Source organism: Elephantulus edwardii, unplaced genomic scaffold, assembly GCF_000299155.1.
Source record: "Elephantulus edwardii isolate Elephantulus edwardi_28Jun2011 unplaced genomic scaffold, EleEdw1.0 scaffold00307, whole genome shotgun sequence".
Lineage (NCBI taxonomy): Eukaryota > Metazoa > Chordata > Mammalia > Macroscelidea > Macroscelididae > Elephantulus > Elephantulus edwardii.
In genome coordinates this window covers 1,480,746-1,487,817 of record NW_006400057.1, presented here as the reverse complement: position 1 = coordinate 1,487,817, position 7,072 = coordinate 1,480,746, and the positions used below count along the sequence as shown (strand labels likewise).

The 7,072-nt window shown below is 38.7% G+C and overlaps 1 pseudogene; it reads left to right on the top strand.

The window, feature by feature from the left end:
• Positions 1–698: 698 nt before the first annotated feature.
• Positions 699–2,869, top strand: LOC102860358 (annotated as a pseudogene).
• Positions 2,870–7,072: the final 4,203 nt, after the last annotated feature.

The window sequence follows — 7,072 nt, the reverse complement described above, 5'->3', positions numbered from 1 at the left end:
AAAAGACATCATGCTGGGAAAGGTGGGGGGTCAAAGATAGAAAGGAAGACCCGACCTTCAACCAGATGGACTGACACAGTGAATATCACAACGGGCTTGACCATGACAGGGGTTATGGGGATGGTAAAGGATAGGGCAAGGTTCAGAGCTGTTGGTCATAGAATTGTTAATGAGTCTTAGTTGACATGGTATCTTTCTCCGGGGACAGGCTACATCTAATAAAATTGTCCAAAGTATGTGAGACGATGTCTAATCGTCCGCAATGGTTTTAATATCGTGTGTCAACGCAGCCATGATTCCCAAAGGCTCACAGTTTGAATCCACCAGATCCTCCACTGGAGAGGGAGGGGCAATCTCCTCCTGTGCCAGTCAGATCAGATTCCACAACAAGGGGGGAAAAATAAACAAAGACCCAAAACATAACATAACCATGATTCTCAGTGTAATGTAAATATCCTATGTAAAGTCTAACCTCTGTGATGTTAATGAGCAGCACTAGAGTCTGTAAAGTACTTCAGTCTGAGCTGATGAAGGGAAAAAAATCCCTTCAGGGCGTTGCCCACATGAGTATGTTTGGACTCTGACTCCTTTAGAAAGCTTTTTTTGGATCTTCCATCCGACTGGTGACCTCTAGACATGACCCTGTAGTCTTCAGCCCAATGGCCTTCTCTTAGATCTGTTTGCCTCTTAACCTGGCAGTTCCCAACCTTTTTTGAACCCTGTTGCAGTCTCTGAACCTTCTGGACTCTGCTGGCTGAAGATTTGGACTCATTAACCTTCTCAGAAGCTTCTCTCCTTTGGTCTGATCCACAGACCTGGGACTTGCCAGTCTTTACAAGCATCCCACCAGTGAAAGGAAGATCTTCCCTGAGGAATTGACATAATGACAACCACAATGGGCTAGATCATGACAGAGAAGATCTTGAGGCTGGTGCAGGATAGAGCAAGGTTCACATCTATTGTTCAAAAGGTTGTTTTGAGTCATAAACAACTTGAGTGTATACTTAACAACAAGAACATGTGAGCCATTTCCTTGAAATAAATATTTCTATGTGTGTGTGTGTATATATATATATATATAAGCTCACACACACCTATGTATATGTATATATGATTTTATTGGTTTTTATTTTCTGGAGAACCCAGCATAAGGCACCATTTTTCTTTCTTCTTCTTTTTTTTTAAATTAATTTCAATGAAAGTTTACAGAGATTTAGGATTTCCATTCATTCATTGTTGCACTTTTCTCCCTGCCCACCCCTGCCCCTCAGTTCACTCTTCTTTTTGAAAAGTAAAAGAAAAACTCTTTCATTGTTATGCAATCCCTCCCCCCAAGCCCACTCCACTGTGCAGCCTTCATTCTGGACTCCTGTCATGAGAATAATGTCCAATCATATATCCCTTTTAAACAGTTCTCTCCCCCATCTGTTTCAATGCAGTATACATCATCCATCCCCTCCTTCTCTGTCTTCCCTCAACCCCAGTGTCAGTCCTGTTTTACAACAGTGGCCCTATGCAATATTTGCAATATTTGTCATTTTGTGACTGAGATATTTCACTCAGCATAATGTCCTCCAGGGTCACCCATTTTGTATAATATTTCATGAGTTCTTTGTTGTGTATTTTTTTAATTTAAATGTTTTTCTTTTCTTTTTTTTTTTTTGTGCGTGTGTGTGTACCATCAAATCAGATCTGGCTGGTACAGGAGGAGATTGTCCCTCCTTCTCCAGTAGAGCATCTGGTGGATTCGAATCATTCACCTCTGGGATTGCGGTGAGTTCCTTGTTTTTCAATGCTGCATAGTATACCATTGTGTGAATATACCACAGCTTCTCTATCCATTCATTTGTTGATGGACCATTTTTCTTTCTACGAAGCAATCTGGCTGTACTTCTTCAGAGGCAGATTTATGTTGTTATTGTTATTGATATTATTATTGTTACTGTTATTGTTATTGTTAAGTCCCCTCCAGTCACTTGTGACCCATAGCAACCCTATGTACAGCAGCTCTGAACCCTGCCCAGTCCTGAGTCAGTCTCACTAATCCTGACAAACCAACCCCCATTGCTCCAGCTATTGTATCAATCCATTTCATCTGGGGTCCTCCTCTCCTGTGCTGTCCATCCACCCCTCCAAGCATGATGTCCTTCTCCAAGGACCTCCTGGCTACATGCCTAAAGTATGTGAGATGGAGCTTCAAAATCCTAGCCTTGGTAAAACTTGGTTTCACCCTTTCCAAGACAGACCTATTTGTTTTCTTGGCAGATGTATGTCATCCATGATATATTCAATTTTTTTTGCAAACATTGCAATCCAATCCAAAAGCATCAGTTCTCCTTCTGTCTTCCTTTTTTACTAGCTAGTTTTCACACACATATGACACATTTGAAAATATCATGAGCTGAGTCAAGTACACCTTAGCCCTTAGGCATCTTGAGTTTTGGTTGACCTTTAACCTTTCATGAGTCTTCTTCCTTCTTAGGAGATGCTGTGTAGAGGCATTCAAATGGTCCAGCGTCTGACCTACTGTCGACATAGGCTGTCCTACAACACAGTTTCTAACAAAACTAGGCCGTACTGAACTCCTGGTCATAGAATTGCTTACCTTTATACTAAGAAGGTTGGGAAAACACCCAAATTTGCATGTGGTGTGTGCCCAGGCCAACGAGGAGGGGTGCATATCGGGAGACTTAAAGTTCCCATGAGGTTGTAAAACAAACAAACAAACAAACATGTCAGCAGAGCTCATGGTGTTTCTACATGTGCTAAGTGTGGCCATGACAGGATGCAGTGTGCTTTCCTTATTGAGAAGCAGAAAACTGTTGTGAAAATACTGAAGGCACAAGCACAAAGCCAGAAAGCAAAATAAAAAATGGTGTTTCTTTAAGTAATAAAATCATATGATTTGTTCTGTTAAAAAAAAAAGACATCTTTGCTCTTTGGCACATTAAAGAGATCTTTGCCAAACAGAATTTCCCAATGCATTATGCGTCATCTCAATCAATGTACAAAAAGATTTTGTATAAAATCCAATACCTTTTCCAAATAAAAAGTCTTGGTAAAATGGGAATAGAAAGGAAGTTCTTAAACATAATTATGGGAATACATACAAGACTAATATCCATAGGCCTTGAATATGGATCCAAGTAAAAGGAAATCCTTGATAACTTTAATCTTTTCTCCATATATCCTGATATTGGCATAAAAATGTTCAATAAAATTTTAGCCAGTAAGTACAACCACTCTGAAGGCAGTTAGGTATTTTCTCAAAAAGCTGAAAATAGAAATTCCATATAATCCAGCTATTCCACTGCTAGGAATATACCCCAAGGAAATGAAAATTGAGACACAAATAGAGATATATACACCTATGTTACTAGCAGTGCTATTCACAATAGCAAGAAAATGGAAACTGCTCAAATGCCATTAACAAAAGAATTGATTGATAAATTATGGTACATTTACACAACAAAATACTATGCAACACTAAGGAACAGTATTTTGTAAAATGCATATAACATAAGGTAGTCTAGAGAACATTATACTGAGTGAACTAATTCAGTTTCATAAGGACAAACACTACATAAGATCATTATTATAAAAATAGAAGCATAACTAATAAGATATGTATAAATATCCAAAAATATTTATGGAGAAAGGGGACAGAAAAAATGGAAGGATGGTAATCACTAAGATATCAGAGTTTATTGAGTGGATGTGGGAGTGAAGGAATAGTAAAGATTCAATGGTAACTTGACAAGAAGGGATAATAATAGGCATAGATCAATAGTGATTCATTATATAACTTATATATGAATGTGATGTACAAACAATAAAGTAAATGAAAGATTGTATGTGAATGAAATACAAGGCAAACAGTTTATTGTATACAAACCAATATTTAAAAAAAAAACACCCACATTTTAGCCAGTAGAACTTAATATCATGTAGCAAAAAAGTGTTATGGCCAAGTGGATTTCATGCCAGGCATACAAGGATGGTTCAACATTTGAAACTCAAATCAATATAATTCACCTACACATAAATAAATCAAAGGAGAAGAATCACATAATCATCTCAATCAATGTAGAAAAGAATTACTTATAAAATCCAACACCTTTTCCAAATAAAAAAAATCTCTGTAAAATAGGAATAGAAAGGAGGTTCTTAAACATAATTGTGGGAATATGTACAATACTAGTAGCCAGTATTCTCTTCAGTGGAGAGATAAATATTAAACTGGGAGTCTTAACAAGAAGAATTGGCAAGAGGGGGGATAAAGGTGATCCAAATTGGTGCAGATGAAGTAATATTAGCCCTGTTGGCAGAGGTCATGACACTGAAGGAGCTCTGGAGGTGCTGTTGTTGTTGAGGACCATTGAGTCAGAACCTATACATTTCCTATCTTTATTCTCAGGTGCAGCTGGTGAATTTGAACATGTTTCCTTGTGCTGGCAGCACAATTTCTTACCACTTTGCCACAAGAGTTCCCATCTGTGGTGCCTTGTGTGGTGCTTTATATGTTGTGTGTCTAACCAAAAACCTGAAAGTTTTAATCTCCCAGCTGCTCTGGAAGATGGACAATTGCCTCCCATAATGACTCCTCCTTAGAAACCTGATGGAGGGTTGCTGTGAGTTGAAATAAACTCAGTAGCAGTGGGATATGTTTCTATATGTAGAAAAAACAAACCATGCTCGTCATAGAATACCCCAGAGATCCCACAAGAAAATTGCTGGGAATAGTAGAAAGATTCAATAAAATTGCAGAATACAAAACCAATGTACAAAAAAAGGAAAGAAAAATCCACTGGTTTCCTCCACACAGTGATTGGGGGTAAAAAAGAAAGAAAAACTAACCTGCTTTGTAAACTTTCACTCAAATCATGATTAAAAAGTGTTTAAAAATGTGGAACAGCAACAACAACAAAAGACTGATCTGGAAGACAGGATGAGCCTCAGGACTATGGCTCTAAGTAAATTTTTCCGACTTGAAGTCAAAGACACTGAGAACACCTTTCAGCTAATTGATAAACAGGCCTCCAAAATAAACAGTAACACCTAGGGAGAGGGTGCCCCTTAGAATAATCAACTATTTGAGACTGAAAGGCAACATTTTTCCAAAAGCAAAAAGAAGGAGGCAGGAAGAGGGAGGGAAAATGGACAAATGGAAACAGGGAACCCAGCGAAAAAAATGAGAGTGCTGACACTAGGAGGGGATTGCAACCTAGGTCACAGAGCAAGTTATGTATGAATTCTTGATTGCAAAGCTGACTTGTTTTGTAAGCTTTCACTTAAAGCACAATAAAATACTCACAATATATAAAACGGATATAACATTTTTTGGCCAGTAACCTGCTAATCAGAGCTAAGACTTCGTATTTACAATTTATAATATTGCAAAAAAAAATTTATAATATTGCAGCATTTTTTCCTAGGCTGGTAAATTGTAAAGAATGTGTATTGCCAACAACTAGGGAAGATTAAATACAGTATATCTCCACAATGCGAGCCACACAATGGGTCATTATATTGCCATTAAAATGTCTTTAAGTTACTTGAGAGTATTTAAAGTATTAAGTATTCTTTGGAAGAATAGTAAATAGGAAAATGCTCATCTCTGTGGCTGATCCTTTCTTTGGCTTGTGTGGTATGATGAGCTTTGTTGTCTCTGTTTTTCGGTCGTTTTCTTTACTTAACATGTCTCTATAATGAGCTTGTACTGTTTTTTTGAAACAAGACACACAAAAAAATTCCAAGATTTCAGGAAGGCCCAGGCTGACCTGACCTTGGGTGTGCAGTCGGTGGCTATTGGAGGGTCAGTGGGTCAGGCAGCAAATATTTATCTAGTGCCAACCTTGTGCCAGTCTCGAGGACAAACAATAGGGGATGCAGATGACTTAAACAGGACAAAACAACCACCCTCAGGAGGGACTCTGCCCTGAGGCCCTCAGAGTTAATGAGGTGTTTTTCCTTGGCCTTTTTAGGTTTTCTTTTCATTACATATTTTTGAAAACTTGATTGTGGTAACTACATATCATAACAAATTTTCCGTTTTGATAATGTATGTCTGCAAGAAATGCCTATTTAAAATAACCGTTAGTGTCACTGCTTGAAAGGAATAGTTTCGAGAGTAACAGGTGAAAAAAACTAGAAAAAAGAAGGGTTAAAAAAAAAAAAAGACAGTGATTTTGTTTAATAGCAAACATCTTTTCTTAAAGTTGTGTCACTTCACCGGTATACAAATAAATAGAAGGCATGCTTAGCAGTGTTTAGAGTGCTCCTACCAAGGAACTAACATCTGGGCACTGAAAATGACTCATCCTGATGCTGCGACCAACAGATCTGAACTCTGCCCTATCCTGTGCCCTCCTTACAATCTCTGACACAGTCAAGCCCACTGCTGTAGTCACTGTGTCAATCCACCTGGTAGAGGGTCTTCTCCTTCGCCATTGCCCCACCTTTCCAAGCATGACATCCCTCCCTAAGGAATAGCCTCTCCTAGCAACATGCCCAATGTATAAGAGTCAAAGCTTAACCATCTTTGCCTCCTAGAATCACTCTGGTTGCACTTTCTCCAAGACATATCTTTTGGCAATCCGTGGGATAGTCAGCACTTTTCTCCAGCAGTTCAAAGATATCAGTTCTTCTGCTTAGTCACTGGAAACCCACCGGAGGGTCAATTATGAGTTGGTCCAACTCAATGGCAATGAGAGACAGAGTCAAATTGAAGATAATTTGAGAAGTGATTTACTTTTTCCTTTGTCAAACAAAATCATAGACACTGAGTCCTGGAAGGAACCTAAAGAGAATATTGATAAATGATATTGATGAAGCATAATTTTAGCATCTAAGAATGGTTGTTGTTGCGTACCGTAGAGTCAGAACTAACCCATAGCTGACTCTCCAGCAGTTTTCAGTCAGTGAATCACACGCGAGGAGACTGCCCATCCTTCTCCCGCAAAGCAGCTGGTGGCCTCAAACTGCATGCCTTTTGAGATTGCAGCACAGCTTCTTGCCACTAAGCCTCCCGAGGGGAATAATTAATTTATCGTGATGACTCACTTAATGTACC